This window comes from Pongo abelii, chromosome 6, assembly GCF_028885655.2.
Source record: "Pongo abelii isolate AG06213 chromosome 6, NHGRI_mPonAbe1-v2.0_pri, whole genome shotgun sequence".
In the NCBI taxonomy this organism is placed as follows: domain Eukaryota; kingdom Metazoa; phylum Chordata; class Mammalia; order Primates; family Hominidae; genus Pongo; species Pongo abelii.
The window spans coordinates 39,225,611-39,243,312 of NC_071991.2; the positions used below are offsets into that span (position 1 = coordinate 39,225,611).

At 38.5% G+C, this 17,702-nt stretch overlaps 1 long non-coding RNA gene across 2 annotated transcripts in view; it reads right to left on the minus strand.

Moving 5' to 3' along the window:
* LOC129060315 (uncharacterized) overlaps positions 1-14,014 on the minus strand; it is a 36,232-nt gene extending 22,218 nt beyond the window's left edge. For both annotated transcript variants that reach the window (XR_008526920.2, XR_008526919.2), the window contains exons 1-2: positions 13,582-14,014; positions 2,242-2,446 (exon numbers count right to left, since the gene is read on the minus strand). This is a non-coding gene — a long non-coding RNA (uncharacterized LOC129060315). The remainder of the gene's footprint in view (positions 1-2,241; positions 2,447-13,581) is intronic.
* Between the last annotated feature and the right edge of the window lie 3,688 nt (positions 14,015-17,702).

The window sequence follows — 17,702 nt, forward strand, 5'->3', positions numbered from 1 at the left end:
AGAGGATGGAAGTGAGACCACAAAGACGAGAGTGAGAGAGACATCACTGTTTTCAAATATTTAGATCCAAATCTTCTACTACCGAGAAGAACCTGGTGTCACCCTGAAGATGTTTCAAACCAGAATGAGCTACGAATAAACTGCAAACCAGCCATGGCCTGGCTCAACTTCTTTTCATAATTGTAGGAAAGTGATTAGCTCCTCACTCTAGCTGCTTGACAAAGGAAAAGATATGTCCTCTCTACCGTTCTTCATATTCAAAGTCAAGCATACAATCAAAAATCATAAGACACGCAAAGAAACAAGAAAATGAGACCCATAATAAAGAGAGAAAGCAAGCCGGGCACAGTGGCTCACGCCCGTAATCCCAGCACTTTGGGAGGCTGAGGCAGCCATATTACCTGAAGTAAGGAGTTCAAGACCAGCCTGGCTAACATGATTAAATCCCATTTCTGCTACAAAATACAAAAATTAGCTGGGCGTGGTGGTGGGCGCCTGTAATCCCAGCTACTGGGGAGGCTGAAGCAGGAGAATCACTTGAACCCGGGAGGCAGAGGTTGCAGTGAGCCAAGATTGTGCCACTGCATTCCAGCCTGGGCCACAAAGGAGGTTCTGTCTCAAAAAAAAAAAAAAGAGAGAGAGAGAGAAAGCAGGTAGTAGAGACACACTGAAAGACGACACAGATTCTGAAATTAACAGACAAAGACTTTGAAATAACTGTGATACATATACTGAAATACTAAAGAAAAATATGAAAAAGTATTTAAAAAGAGATAATTTAAGCAAAAAAATTAAAAACTATTTTTTAAAAATCCTAATGGAAATTTTAGAATGAAAAAATAGGTAAAATTAAGAATACATTCAGTTGGTTTAAAAAAAGGGCTGAATAAGACAATAAGAAACAAATTAGTGAACTCAAAAACATCTTAATAGAAAGCATTCACATTGAAGTACGAAAAATATGGACAAGATAGAAAAGAGATATTCTAGCATATCAGAGAGATATAGACAACATCAAAGTCTAATAAGGATGAAATTAAATTTTCAGAAGGGGAGAGAGATAATGAAGCAAAATAATTGAAGATAATAAATGAAAATTTTCCAATGCTGTTTAAAGTCATCAACCCAACAATTCAAAAAGCTCAACAAATTCAGTGAAAGATAAACACACACACACAAATCTATAACAAAGTATGCCCTAGTCAAACTTTCTAAAACCAAAAATAAAGAGAAAATGGTAAAAGTACACACAGAAAGGAAACAAATTGTATTCAGGGTAACAACAATAGGAAAGGCAAGTAACTTTTCCTTAGAAACAAGGAATGCCAGAATTAAGACAATTATTTTTTAGTGTGGAAAGAACAATATTTATAACCCTAAGTTTTACAGTAAGCAAAAATATTCTTTAAAAATAAAAATGAAATAATATCATTCTCAGAAAATAAAGGAAGCTGAGAGGATTATCAGCAGCAGGTCTACACCAAAGGAAATACTAAAGGGAAGATCTTCAGGCTGAAGGGAAATGAGCCAAGATGAAAGCACGGATCTGCAGGGAGGAATGAGGAACACCAGAGTGAATCAGTGAGTTTAGATATAATAAAGATAAAATTCAAAACATGTAAGACTATTGATTCTGTAAAGAAAAAATAAGAACATTGTATTGTGTATTGCATAACATACACACAATGTAAGAACACTATGTTTTATAACATACACGCAATATATAAGAATATTGTATTGTGTGTTTTATAACATATTATTACAACAATAGCACAAAGATTAGAGGTCATAGTAAGTCAAATTATAAAATTATGATGGTCTAATAGTCTTATGTTGTTTGAGAAATGGTATATTATTAAATAATGGTATGCTGAGAAAAGTTTAAAGTGTAATTGTAATCTCTAAACACTAAAAACAATACAAAAACATATAGTTCAATATCAATAGCAATCATAAAGTGGAATATTGAAAGATAATAAACCCAAAAGAAGGCAGAATAAAAGAAACAGGACAAAGATTCAACAGGACAAATAGAAAATAAATGGCAAGATGGTAGACTTAAACCCAATTAAATGAATAATTATATTAAGTTTACATTAAATACTCCAATTAATCTGACAAAGATTATCAGACTAGGTTTAAAAATAAAAATAAAGACAAGACCCAACTACATTTATAAAAAACAAACTTCAAACATAAACACACCATTAGGTTAAAATTTAAATGATGAAATATATATACCAAGTAGTTAATACCACATCAAGTAGATGACAAGAAAAGTACCCAGGGCAGAAACTTCCATGAGACTGCAGTCCAACTGCAACCCAGTGGAGCTTCAGTCAGTTTAAGGCTTGGTTGGCCTGGAGGACCCACTTCCAAGTTGGTTTAGCGACATAGCTGTTGCCAAGAGGCCTCAGTTTCTCACCATGTGGGTCGCTTCTTTAAGCTACATTAAAGATATTAAAATTTCTATTACATTATTTATATTAAAAATACAAATCATATAAATATAGACATTTCATTTTTTAAAAAGAATTAATTTATCAAGAAGACAATGTTCAATGCATAGATGCTTAATACAGATCTTAAAAATACATGAAGCAAAATCCAATAGAACTAAAGGATGAAATAAATACACAGTTGTAACTGGAAATTATAATATTATTCTCTTGATAGTTAATTGATTGATATTCCTTCCTTCAAAATGTGTAGCCCAATTCCCCTCCCCTAGAGTATGGGCTGGACCTGCTTTTAATGAATAGAGTAATGGAACTGACAATTTGTGACTTTGGAGACTAGGTCACAAAAAGTCACTATGGCTTCTATCTTGCTTGCTCTCTCTGTCTCAAATGACTTACTGTGGGGAAGACATCAGCATATCACGAGTGGCTTCATGGAGTGGCCCATGTGGTAAATAACTGAGGCCTCTTAATAGCCATATGACTAAGCCATCTTGGAAGTGGGTCCTCAGGACCCAACCAAGCCTTAAGCTGACTGCAGCCCCATTGGATTGCAGTTGGATTACAACCTCATGATACCCTGAACCAACACCACCCAGATAAGCTTCTTCTAGATTCCTGAAACTCCTAAACTATATGAAATAATAAATATTTGTTCTTTTAAGTCACTGACTTTGAGAGTAATTCATTAGGCAGCAGTAGATAATGAAGACACTATAAACTAACATAACCAGCAGACATGTTTCAGAACACTACATTCAACAACTGTTGAATGCACATTCTTTACACATGCATATGGAACATTCACCAAGATAGACCACTTCCTGGGCTCCACAACAAGCCTCTATAAATTACAAAGTCATGAAATCAACAGAATATTTTATCTTACCAAATGGCATTAAATTAGAAATCAATAACATAATGATAACAAGAAAGTTTATGAATGTTTGGAAATTAAGTAGCACAGTTCTAAATAATCCTTGGTTCAATGACAAAAATCACAAGGGAAATAAGAAAACATTTAGAACTGAATTATAATGAAAGCACACTATATCAAAGTAGGTAAGAAACAACTAAAGCAGTGCTTAGAGTGAAATTTATAGCTTGAAGTGTTTAAATTGGAAAGAAAAAAAGCTTAAATCAATGATCTACGTTTATAACTCAAAAAGTTCGAGAAAAAGGCAAGTTAAACCTAAAGTTAGGACGAAGAGAAAAATAATTAAAAGTAGGAATCAAAGAAATAGAAATTAAATAGGAGTAGAAACAATCAATCAAAACAACTTCTGATCAGGAAAAGATGAAACAGACTATTTTTCCCTGCTCCTCTCCATGAGATACAACTATACGTCTGGAAGTAATGCAAGAGCCAACCAAAGGAGAACTTTAAAAAGTAGTAAGAGGAAGGAGAACTGGTTTGCACTCCCCAGACTAAAAGAACAGCACAGTGACAGGATATCTCATGACTCCCACCAATAGAAGGTGACCCATAGTTGGCACTTTCCAACCCCTAACCTACCATTAAAGAGCATCTAAGGTAAGATCTTCCCCTGGATCTATCAGAAGTCTCTTCACAACACAAGGGAGTCAGGTACCATCAGCAAAAAAGATTGCTTGGAAGCCCTCTAATAATGAGGGGCCAGGTGATATGCACTTCTCTGCCTGGTCCATACTCTTCTCTTCATGAAGAGACACTGGGAGAATATTCATGAGGCCTCTTCTTACCTACACTGAGAGAAACTGGGGCATGAGACCACTGGCAATTGCAATACCACTCAACTAGAAACCCAGTCCTGGAGGCCTTTTTGTTTCATCTTGTCTGAGACCCTCCTCTCTCATGGGCCATAAATATACATACCTAGAACTTAAATTGTTGTGTCAGTTTTCTGTCACTTATTGTGTCAACTTTAGTAAATTTGTCAATCAAGAATTTTATTCTTTTCATCTAAGTAGTTGAATTTATTGCATAAAATGCTACATAATATTGTCATAGCTTTTTTAAGGTCTGAAAGATCTGTAATAATGTCCCCTTGTTAGTTCCTGATATTTCTAATTTGTGTTTTCTCTTTCTTTTGTTCAATCTAGCTAAGGCTCTGTTGGTTCTTTTTTTTTTTTTTCTTTCAAAAAACTGAGTTTTGGTAACATTGATTGAAGTAACTGAAAATTTTATGGACATAATTGTAGCTTCACATACACTTGTAAAAAATAATACATAGAGACCCCATGTACCTTTTAGCCAACTCCCCCCAGTGGTAACATTTTGAAATTTATAGTACAATATTATAAAACCAATATATTATGACATAGATCCAACAACTGAATTCAGGTAATTTCTGCCAGTTTTACTTCTAAAAGCGTGTGTGTGTGTGTGTGTGTGTATTTCATTCTAGAAAATTAAACCCCAAGTGTGGATTCATGTATCCATCACTACAGTCAAAACACAGGACAATTCCATCACCACAAGAGCCCCTCCTGATGCCCTTTTATAACCACACCTACCTTGCTCCTGTCTTCCCCTCCTTTGTCCCTAACCCTGGATCACTGATCTGCTCTCCATTTCTAAAATTGTTATTTCAAAAATGTAATATAAATGGAATCATACTGCATGTCAACTTTTGGAGGCTCTGGGTCCTATTTACATCTTCTATTTCAGTATCTAGTCACCTCTTTAGATGTATCATACAGGTGCTGGCTTACTTTTGTGGGCTTTGGTTTGAATGAGAATTTTACTTTCCAATTCTTGTAGTTTTATTTCTGTTTCCTTGGTGTTGTACTACTGGGGTTACTGCTATCCCTGCTGATTGAGGGGATGGATGGGGCTCTCCAGTGGGCCATGGGGAAAGAGAGTCTCAGTCCAGTTGGGACGAGGAAGCCACCAGGACTGTGCTGCTAATGGTAGTGGTGTCCCACTTGCCAGTGGTCACCTGCCCTAGCGTCTCTCAGAAAGGTTGTTACTTAAGAGCTTTTTTTCACAAGGGTATTCTGACTAATAAATTAAGAAAATAGAATTGAAATATCACCACTTTTCAGGGTGGTATAAATTAGTGGTTCTAAGCAATGTTCATAAATGCCTACTAATATCACAAAAAGGAGACAGCATTTTTGTGGCTGTCTGAATAGCTCTGTCAGCCCTTTGTGGCTGTCTGAATAGTAATGATAGCTCTATTACTAGGTATCTATTGCAAAAATACAAAGTGTGATAAAAGATTTATGTATAAAGAAATTGTAAAACTATTCTTATAATTAATTTGAGAGCAACATAAATGTCAAACTATAAGAAAACAATAAAATAAATTTTGGTATATCAGAAATACTATTTTATGCCTCCTAATAGAAATACTACTACCTACAAAGAGTTCTTCCTAAAAAACTGAATGAAATACCTCTGAGCACATCTACCCATTTAGAAAAATTATAAGAGATGGAGAAACATGTTAACATCTTAGAGGTACAATTGGCAAACTCCAGACTTTGGGAAAAGGCAAGATAAAGAATCCAGACTCTTCAAAAAATACAACTCAATGAAAAAATAGAGAAGGAATATATAGATTAATTGAGGTCCAAGAAAAAGGAAATGACATGTCTGCATAAAGGTTTGTACAAGAATGTTTATATAAAAGTAACTGTGTGAGATGAGAGATATGTTAATCTGCCTTACTATCGTAACCATTTTACTACCTATATGTATCCTATAACATCATATTGCAAATCTCAAATATGCACAATAAAAATTTCATTTTAAAAAATGAATGTTCATATAAGTTGTATTTATGATGACCATTAATAGCTTAGAATAGGCAAAAACTATAATAATTAAAATTAGAATTAGGGGTTTTGTCTAGGATGTTGGGGGTGAGTGTTGATTGGAAAGAGGCATAGGAGAAATTTCTAGGGTGAAGAAAATGTTCCATCTTGACAAGTGGTGGGTTGCAGTTAGGTAGGTGTACACGTTTGTCAGAATCCAGCAAAGTGTATATTTAAGATCTCTGCATTTTCCTCTATGCACAGATCTCAAATGCACGCATTTATTATACCTCAATAAAGAGGTACTTTGCAAATTTTAAAAAGTCTTGGCAAAGAGCTTTAAAACTGATATGCCTTTTAATAAAGTATTAATAGCTCTATTACTAAGTATCTATTGGAAAAATACAAAATGTGATAAAAGCTTTATGTACAAAGGAGTTGTAAAAATATTCTTATAATTAATTTGAGAGCAACATAAATGTCAAATAAGGAGACAATAAAATAAATTTCAGTATATCAGAAAAATGGAATTAGCCATAAAAGATAAGTTCAAGAAATAACGTCTAACGATGAGGAGCAAGATTTAATTTACAAATATAAAATTAAGTAGGTAAAGTTATGTCTTGTACACCTTATTTCAAATTGGAAGTCTCCAATGACAAGAAAAGGGATATGAAAATTGTATGGGTGGGCTGATCTCAATTATAAAGAAGAAAAATTCATAAAGACTAAAGTATTTCAACATGTAAATAGGTAGGGGATCTGAGGGGTGGCATTCTGCAATGCAATCGTGTCACTAACTAAGTTGGCTCAAATTTCACAGGTTAAGGGCACAGTTAGCACAAGACTGCCCCCACTTTAGATGCCAGCCACAAGCTTGGGGGTTCCCAGGCAACCCTAACCAACTGGCTACAAATCCAGAGCCTTCCACCATCCACTGAGGTTCAATAATTCAGAAAACAACTCACAGAACTCAAGAAAGTGATATACTTATGATTATAGTTTTATTACAGAAAAAAGAAGTATGTAAATAAGAACCAGCCAAAAAAAAGAGACCTGTAGGATGACCCTTGGAAAGGTCCCAAATGTGAAGCTTCCATGTCCTCAGGACAAGGCACCCTCTGTGCACACTGATGTGTACCATCAACCAGAAAAGCCTACCCCAGCTTCAGTGTCCAGAGTTTTTATTGTGATTTCATTAGCTAGACATGATTGAATCACTGCCCATGTGATTGACTCAGTCTCCAGCTTTCCTCTCCAGAGGTTGGGATGATGTGATGTGGCTTAAAGCACCAACCCTCTAATCACTTTGTTGGTCTTTCTGACCTGACCTGAAGCTACAGAGGGGGCCCACCAGGGGTTACTCTAATAGTCTAAACTCAGGTGTTATCCCAGGGGCCTCCAATGAATAATACACATTCTTACCACTTGGAAGATTCCAAAGGTTTAGGGGCTGCCTCCCATGAACTAAGGACAAAGACCAGATAGATTCTTTACTAAACAACAAAGTCTAAGATAATATTTTCTGATTTACACTATTTCTGACTTTCTACATTGTTTTATATAAGCATGGATTACTTGATCAGTAAAAACGACTAACGAAATAAAGAATAAAGAGAGAAAAAATTTCTAAAAGTCACCTAAAACAAAGTCCTTGGAAAATATAGTAAATCTAGGAGGTAAGTTTTATTCTCCCACCTTCATACAAAAAAATAAATTATATGTTAATTATGAATCCTATAAGGAAAATGTGCAAACTGAAATGTTAAGACTGGAAGTCAAAAAATTCCAAAACTCAATAGAATTTTTATTAGGAACAGTGAAAATGGGACCAGGTTTACTAAGAACTCTTGGAACTTTTTGCAACTTCACCACACTGAAGAAGCAGTATGGACCCAAGGGATACGAAGGAAGATCTGAGACTCCAATGCACACCCAAACTGGAGGGTAGAGGAGAAAATGAAAATTACATCTGAGTTACATCTGAGATGGCTTTGACGGCCATTGCAGTGGAACCTGTGGGTAGTGATGAAAAGGCTCAGGTCTATGAGACTTTGTCTCCCAGGACAGTTTCCCAGGACTGCAAGAGTTCTCCATTTATGCAGACAGCAGGAGAAGGCAACAGGCAAGGTGGGGAGTTAGCTCCTCTCCAAAGAGAAAAAGGAATATGCTTCTCCACCCTCCACCAGGAATGGGACTCAGCCATGTCAAGACTGGTACTAAAAAAAAAAAAAAAAATGAGATTTGCCAAACCCAGAGGAGAAAAGACACAGACAGAGATGCAAATTTCCTTTCCAAAAATTAATCAAAGCTTTAGTTCCCTCCCTCCACCCACTAAACTGGTATCAAGACTTGAACCTTAGGATCCACAATGGTATTCGAAGAGAATGATGAGGAAACCTATAAAGTCATTATTCACTGTTCATGTAAAAAACACCACACCTAACTAGAAGTCTACACATTTAAGAGCAAGCAAACAGAAAAATACATTGTTAGTGATAACACTTTGCAGCATATAAACGATGGGAAATGAATAAATATTGAAAATGACGTGGTGCAAAAAACATAAAGCAATCATGAATTAACTTTGTACCAGCAAAACTGAAAATAACACCTATTTTATGAAATGAACCAAAGTGAGAAGGCAAAAGAAAAGAAACTGAGATTGCTTAAATAATTTGATATATCAATATATTACAAAAAAGAAATATATAGATCACATCATCTGGCTCTTGCAATTCAATTTAAAGGATCAAAAATATGAGGCTTATTCCACAGAAAAAATAATCTTATATTATTCTACATAACATTAGCCAGAATCTACTACAATCAATGCGTGTTTTTCATTTTACACAGGACACTTGACTGGTTGGTAAAAAATAAGGTAACATGAAGTTTTCAGATGAACAAAAACTGAAATAACTGATTTATTAGAATAGAATACTAAATACAATAGAATAGAACACTAAAAAATGTAAAAAAGTATGTACTTCAGGCAGAAGGAGCATTATCACAGATGAAAAACCGAAGATGCAGAAAGGGATCAAAAGAATTGTGAGACTATATTGAAATGAACACTGTATTAAAACAAGAACACTAACATTTTTAGGATGTAGATTATACAGGTGAAATTAAAATACATGACAACAAGAGCATAGAAATCAGGAAAAGGACAAATAGAACTGAAATGTCTGAGTGTGCTTTTGCTTCACAGGACTAGAGTACAATTATCAATTAATATTTGAATTTTATAAATTAAGAAGGCTTATTGTAATTTCTAGGAAATACTACAGGATGACTAAAAAAAAAAAATAACACTTCAAAACTACCAGGAAGAAGCATTATAAAATCATAAAATTAATCAACTAGGAAAGCTCCTTCTAGCTAGGATTAGACCTCTACAGCTACAAAAATCATGGATTACAACTAAAATATCTAGCAAACAAAAATCAACCAATTGTGGGGAGAGTCAAAACACGGAAAAGTAGCCTAAAAGGAGGTGTTTTCTAGTTTTGCTTTTTCTCTTTTCTCTTACAACATGGATCCAAAGGCAGTGCTAATCATAGACTGTTCAACATTGGTGGTTAAGAATTCATGGATTCTGTGTGTTAGGCCTGAGAAACCAACAAAAGGGCTCCTGAGGCTAAACGAGTGTACATGGGAATCCCCTATTTTCCTCATTATTTTCTCTCCAAGATATCCCCTCAGGGGGTGCCTGGTCCTGGAATATAGCTTAGACAACTGAATGTTCTTTAACTAGTAACTGGGTAAAAAAGCTGTGGTGCATCCAAAGTTAATGTTATTGGCCGATACTCTTTGGCAATAAAAAGGAATGGATTATTATTACACACGCACACACACACACACACACACCATGAATGAATTTCAAACACATCGTTATAACTGACAGAAACCATGCTCAACTATGATTTGATTTATATGACATTCTGGAAAATTCAAAATTAGAGGAACACAAACACAGTGGTTATTGCCAGAGAGTGGAGATGAGGAGATGACTGAGTGCAAATGGGCAGCGCAGGGGAGAGTTTTGCGATGACGCTGCCTTGTGGTTACATAAGTGCATGCATTCGCCAATCTCATGTAACTGTACACCAAAAAGAGTGGGTGTTACTGTGAGTAAAGAAAAAAATAATCAACCCAAAAAAGAAGGCAAGAAAGAGAAAAGGCATAAAACTAGACAAATAGAAAACACATAATTAGACGGTTGGTTTACCCTGTAATATATTAGTAAGTACAATAATGGTAAGTAGACTGGATGTTTGAGTGAAATATCAATCACTAGATTTAAATATCAAAATCAAATGCTGTGCTGTGCGAAGAAGACATGCCTAAATTTACTGGGTACATATTGAAAGTTGTAAGAGTAAATAACTGTGCAGATAGCATACATAACTCACCAAAAGAAAGTTGGGGTAGTTCTATTTAACATCAGAAGAGAATAGATGCAAAGAATTCTAAAGAAGGCCAAAGAATTACTCGAGATGAATACAGTTGTTTTATAACGATAAATGATTTGCTAAACAAGGAAGATACTAAATGTATATGTACGTAATTCACATGGCCTAAAAATATGTAACAAAAATTGACAGAACCATGAGAAGAAACTGACAAACTCACAATAAGAGTGGAAGATTATAATACGTATCTCTCATTAAGTAACAATAAAACACACAAAAAATACAGATCTTACCTAAAATCTGAGCAACATGATTCATAAACTTGACCTAGGAACAACGCATCCAAAAATTCTAGAGTACATTCTGTTGTTAAAACTCATGTGAGCTTCTTAAAAAATTAACCGTATACAAGACCATTAAGAAGTCCTTTAAATATTTAAAGAACTGAAATCATTCAGGGAAAGTTCTCCAATCACAGTGTAATCATGCTAGAAATACATTTTTAAAATCAGGCATATTTAATGTATTTGAAAATTAAGAAACATGCTTCTAAATATTAGATGGGTCAAAGAAGAAAATGTAAGGGTCACAGAAAATATTTTGAACTAGATTACAAACAAAACACTACATATCAAAACTGAGTAATGAATTTAGAATAATTCCTAGTAGGACATGAATTTTACCGTGTGTGTGTATGGTGTGTGTGTGTATGGTGTGTGTGTGTATGGTGTGCGTGTGTGAAAAGAACAGCTAAAAATTAACAATCTAAACGTATGTCCCCAAAGATTAAAAAAGAACACTAAAATAAGCTTAAAGAAGCAAATAATAAAAAATGAGTGCAGAAATAACGAAACAGAAAATAAATAATAGAACGATAGAGAGCCAAAAGAAATCAGAAAGTTTATTCTTTGCAAAAACTAATAATAAAACTCAAAACCTCAGGCAAAACTGTTTAACAAGAGAGATGGCATAATCAATATCACAAATGAAAAAGAACACATTATTTGAGATCCTGTCCCCGTTAAGAAGACAACAAGGAGATATTGTAACCAACTTTTATGTCAATAAATACACAATTTAGTTGAAAAGAGTAATTTCAAGGGAAAATAACCTGCCAAAATTGACAAGTGCAGAAAGAGAAAACACATAGTCCTAAAACTTTTAAAGAAATCCAATCAGAAATTTAAAATGTTCTAACAAAGAAAACTCCAACTTCAGATGGTTCTACAGTGAATTCTAGAATGTTTAAATGATCTAGCCTTACACTAACTCTTCTACAGTAAAAGAAAGAGAAGATATACTCCCTAACTTATTTTACCAGGCTAGAAAAACCTGAACAAAACTCTGTAAGACAACATTGCAGCCAGTGATCAAAGTTAACATGCCGGTAATGACACTCTGATATAATATGTGAAGAAGAGAAGTTCGCTTCTATGACATTTCCCCCTAAAATCTGTAAGCCCAGTCTAATTATGAGAAAATAACAGACAAGCCCAAATGGACAGCCATTCTTCAAAACACCTGATCATTACTCTTTAAAAAATTAAAGTCATTAAAAAAGGAAAAACCATAAAACTATCACAGATTGGACGAGAATAAAGAAACATGATGGCTAAATGCAACAAGGTATACTAGATTGGGATCCCAGAACAGAAAAAAGATCTTAGAGGAAAAAAATGCAGAAATCTGAATAAAGTTTGCAGTTAGTTAACGGCGTTGTACCATTGTTAATCTCTTAACCTTTCTTTTTCTTTTTTTTTTTTTTTTTGAGATGAAGTCTTGCTCTGTCACCCAGGCTGGAGTGCAGTGGCGTGATCTCAGTTCACTGCAACCTCTCTCTCCTGGGTTCAAGCGATTCTCCTGTCTTAGCCTCTCAAGTAGCTGGGATTACATGTGCGCATCACCACGCCCAGCTAATTTTGGTATTTTTAGTAAAGATGGGGTTTCACCATGTTGGCCAGGCTGGTCTCGAACTCCTGACCTCAGATGATCCACCCGCCTTGGCCTCCCAAAGTGCTGGGATTACAGGCATGAGCCACCACGCCTAGCCAATTTCTTAATCTTAATGTACCACGGTCATGTCAGATGAATGAGAGGAAGCTGAGTGAAGGGTTATGTGAGAATTCTCTGTACTATCTTTATAACTCTCCCAGAAATCTAACATTTCAAAATAAACATTTTTTAAAGAGTGAAGAGCAGTACAAGAAAGAAAAGTATGTAAACCCAAAAATCGCACACTAAATAATTAGCAAACTTAATGTAATAATATTCAAAGAAGAAGGAGGAAAAGGAGAAGGATGAGAAGCAGCAGGAGCAGGTAAAAGAAAAGAAGGGGAAGAAGAATAAAGACCAGGTTTGATCATGATCAGGAACACAGATTGGTTAAACATTAGGAGCAAAATCAATGTCATTCACAACATTAATAAACCAATGGTGAGTTCATTTCTTCATATTTGTAGGTACAGAGAAAAGTATGTGATACATTTCAAGTCATGCTTTTCTTTAACTTAGCAAAATAGTAATAGACAATAATTTTATTAACCATATAAAGGGTATCTACAGCCACAGAAAAAAATAAAATCTATAGCAAATATCAGACTTCAGGAAGAAATATTGAAAGCGCACATTCAGGAACAAGATCTGTCCACAGTTAAGAGAGATGGCTTCTGGCAGAGACAGAAGCAAAACCTCCAACCCACGGTTCTGACTGCAGTGAGCTCCAGTTCCACCTCCCCGCACCAGTCCACTTGCTTTCAACTCCTTGCTTTTTACCTATGCCTTGTAAAACAATAAAAATGTAGCCTCGTGGTGTAATTAAAAATAAACAATTCAAGTGTTTGTTGGTTTGGGGTCATGTATAGGACAGAATGGCAACAGGAGGGGGTAAGAATAGAAGCATAATTAAAATTAGGTTTAAATTCATTTTCATGAACTCCCACGTCAGGAAGTAAAATTTTACATACGATTGTGTCCGGAATTGGTTCTTTCCAGTGGGTTCCTGGTCCGGCTGACTTCAAGCATGAAGCCACAGACCCTCGCAGTGAGTGTTACAGTTCTTAAAGATGGCGTGTCTGGAGTTCGTTCCTTCCAATGTTTAGATGTGTCTGGAATTTCTTCCTTACAGTGGGTTTGTGGTCTCGCTGACTTCAGGAGTGAAGCTGCAGACTTTCCACAGTGAGTGTTACAGCTCTTAAAGGTGGTGCTTCCGGAGTTGTTGCTTCCTTCTGGTGGGTTCGTGGTCTCGCTGACTTCAGGAGTGAAGCCGCAGACCTTCACAGTGAGCATTACAGCTCATAAAGCTAGTGCGGACCCAAAGAGTGGGCAGCCGCAAGATTTATTGTGAACAGCAAAAGAACAAAGCTTCCACACCACGGAACATGACCTCAGCACATTGCTGCTGCTTGCCCGGGTGGCCAGCTTTTATTCCCTTATTTGGCCCCGCCCACAACCTGCTGATTGGTCCATTTTACAGAGAGCTGATTGGCCTATTTTACAGAGTGCTGATTGGTCTGTTTTTACAGAGTGCTGATTGGTGCTTTTACAAACCTTTAGCTAGACACAGAGTGCTGATTGGCGCATTTTTACGAGTGCTCATTGGTGTATTTACAATCCTTTAGCTAGACACAGAGTGCTGATTGGTGCGTTTACAATCCTTTAGCTAGACAGAGAGTGCTGATTGGTGCGTTTACAATCCTTTAGCTAGACAGAAAAGTTCTCCAAGTCCCCACCTGACCCAGAATCCCAGCTGGCTTCACCTCTCACAATCATATGACCTTTCTGCTAAGAAAAAATAGTCATCTTACTTATTGCAGTAACCCTCTCAGAGCATAATACTGAGAAAACTCTGATCCCATAAATAGCAAAACCCACTGCCAATGAATGGGGGCAACCATGCTCCAATAAATCTTTGTTTACAAAAACGGGTAGCTGGATGTGGCCCCTGAGCAGCAGTTTGCTGACTCCTACTCTGAAGGGGATGGGTCCCCCCAGAGGGTGCTGCTGCCTCTCCACTGTAATTTGTTTTGCTCCGGCTCCCGCACCCCTCGACCTGCAGAGGATGCAGGTGCACTCCTGTTTCTCGCTGACAATTGCTCCTGGCTGAACCGCTCTTCTGTTAGTGGAGTCCCTCGCCCATTACTGCGCATTGCTGCTGCTCTGCCCTCCCCCGGGCCACTCCCCTTCTTTCCTGGGTGATTCTAGCTCCAGTGCCTCTGTCATTTTCTCCAAAACTCTGGCTACCTTAATTCTTGTCTACAAGCCTGTCCTATCTGACCTCCTTTTCTTCTTAACCTTCTTTTCTCCCAGGACCTTGTCCTGCACCCACCTCGGCCTTCCACTCCCAGACTTCCATGAGCAGTAACTCCAGCCCTGCCCTGACAGGGTCTCATCATGGACCCCACTCTCTGATTACCATGCCCTGGCATTCCAGATCATTGTTTCAGCCCCATCAGCATATATGACACATTCATCTTACCACAGTCTGTTGCCCTGGACTTTTTGGTATCTTCTCTTTTCTCTGAGTGGAGCTTAAATTTCCTTTGCTTTCTGACATTTCCATTGCCAGAAGGAGCAGCGGCGAGGTTCTTGGGTTCCAAAAGGTGTAGTATGAAGAGGAAGCACGAGAAGCCTGAGTACTTACACCCGGGGCGCCTGGTCAGAGCATCACACCCAGGGCCTGTTGCACCTGAGAACTAGCCCAGGTTTCGGAAGAGAAAGTCCTGCTTTCTGACGTCCACAGGGCGCAGGGGATCTGAAATCCCTCTCCTCTCGGCACCCCGCCCCCTGCTCCTCTCAGGCTGTAGGTGCATCCGGTGCCTGGGCGGGTCTCGGGAGCAATCCTGTACCCCAGCCTTCTCACCTCTTCCCGCCCTCCCAGCATCTGCTCTGCCCTGGCAGCTGTTCTGCACTTTCCCTTCCTCTATTTAAACACCTTTCACTCCCCTAGCATTCTGTGCAGACAACAACAGCAACATTGTCCACTCATTCTTTTTCCTTTGAACTGAGAACTGAGTGGTGCCTCCACTCAAAGAAATAAGCCCACCCGAGCTGACCGAGCTGACGGAGCCGGCCTCGGTGATGCACCGGCCGGCTGCTCTGTGGCTGGCAATGGCGAGACTGCGCCTCTTCCTTCCTGGAAAAGACCAAACTTGAGATGGAAATGATTTATTTAGGCCCATGCCTGTCTTCCAGGTGATTACGGATTGCTCTACCGTGTGAGGATTTGCCTAGACACTTGGGGGCTTGCTTGGCAAGTGGACTTCTCTCACCTCTCAGTTGCCCAGCCCTTTACCCACGCATGCATGTCTGGAGACACTGACTGGGCAGCAAGACTGAGCACAGTGAACTGTGTCTCCCGAATGATGTAGGGCAGTGTTCCTCCTACTGAACCTACAGCACAGACTTTTGTAGGGCGGGGCATCCAGAATCAATCTTGAGCTGGGTGCTGGCACTCTGGATTTTTAGGAACTCAGGTTTATTCTCAGTGAAGCTTCCTCTCACCCCAAGCCTTTTGCATCTTCAACTTTCACAAAAGACCTTTGAATTAATCAGACACTTCCCTTCCTCTGGTAGCCAGCAATCAGGTTTGAGATCCAGAAGGCACTTCCTGTTGTGTGCAAGTTTTACAAATATTCACCACACACAGCTCCCAATACACATACCACACAACACAACACACACCAAAACACACACACATCTCACACATACAACACATATACAACACACAAAACACGGCACACAAACCACACACAGTTCACAACACACACCTCACACCCCTCAACACAACAAAACACACATACTACAACACACACACCACAACATACAACATACACAACACACACATTCTACGCATCCCATCCACAAAACACCCATAGACCACCACAGCACACACAGCTCACAACCACATACCATACACACACAGCACACACAAAACACACACATCACAATACACGCACACACCACCTTCCTCTGTGCTTCCTGCTTGCTAATAACCTTTCTTGCTTGCTTGCTCCTCACCATAAAATACTGAAGGTGGTAGAGACACAAGAGTCTGCTGACTGCACCCATTCATTACACAAACAAAGAAACCAGAGCATTTTAAGAGGGAATGACTTGTCCGGGGCCGCGCACCAGTTGCTAGGGGACCGGACATGAATCGGGCCCTCAGATCCTGGGGAGAACACAGCGGCTGGAGGCCATGTGGGCAGTGGGGGACATCACAAGGCTCCCAGCTTTTGTGGGACACTTGACAGGTCTGCACCAAGTGCCACTGAGGCTGGGGACTGATTCTCTGAGATGCCCTGGCAGGTTTGTCCAGAGGGGCTTGTCATGGTTCAGTCTGATGCTGGGCTTTGGCTGACATGAGTAAGCTCGTCTTAAAAGCTCCCCTTAAAAGAGGAATCAAGATCATGTTGCACAATAGCCAGAGGCAAACGCCCTGCTGCTCTTTAGCAGAAGCACGCCTGGGACTGAGAAAACAGCACAGCCCCATGCAGGGGATGGCAGTGCCTACTGTTAACCACTCACCCTGGTTAGACAATCCCAGAGGGCTGGCCATGAGAGGGACTGATGTCACCCATTATTTGGTCCCTCAGCCTCAGGAGCATCCCAAGAACCTGTGGACCAGAGTGGTGTTGAGGGTCCCACTCTGGCTTCAGAGAGATGTGGGTTACATCTGGTTTTGCCTGTGACTCTGTGTGCAACCTTAGACCCTCCACACAACCCCACAGCACTCCTGTCTCTCATCTGTGAAATCATGAACTTCTAGGAGGTCTGGGAAGATGCAGTGAGCAGTTCAAGTTCAATGGGAGCTTCATGTGCTGGGACGAGGGCTAAGTGCTTGACATGGAGCCCTTCAGTTCATTGCTTAGTTTTGTTTTTTAATGTTTCCAAAAAAAGTTTAAAAAAAAAAAAAAGAGTAGCACAAGAAGTGCCTGTGTGACCAGAACCCAGCCTGCAATTCATCAAACCTTCTGCCATGATGTCATTGTTTCATTGCAATGTGTGGCACACCAGTTATATTCCTGGATGCCCTACATGACCCATTCCTCTCCTACCCTCCACAAAGGTGACCACCTTCCGAAAA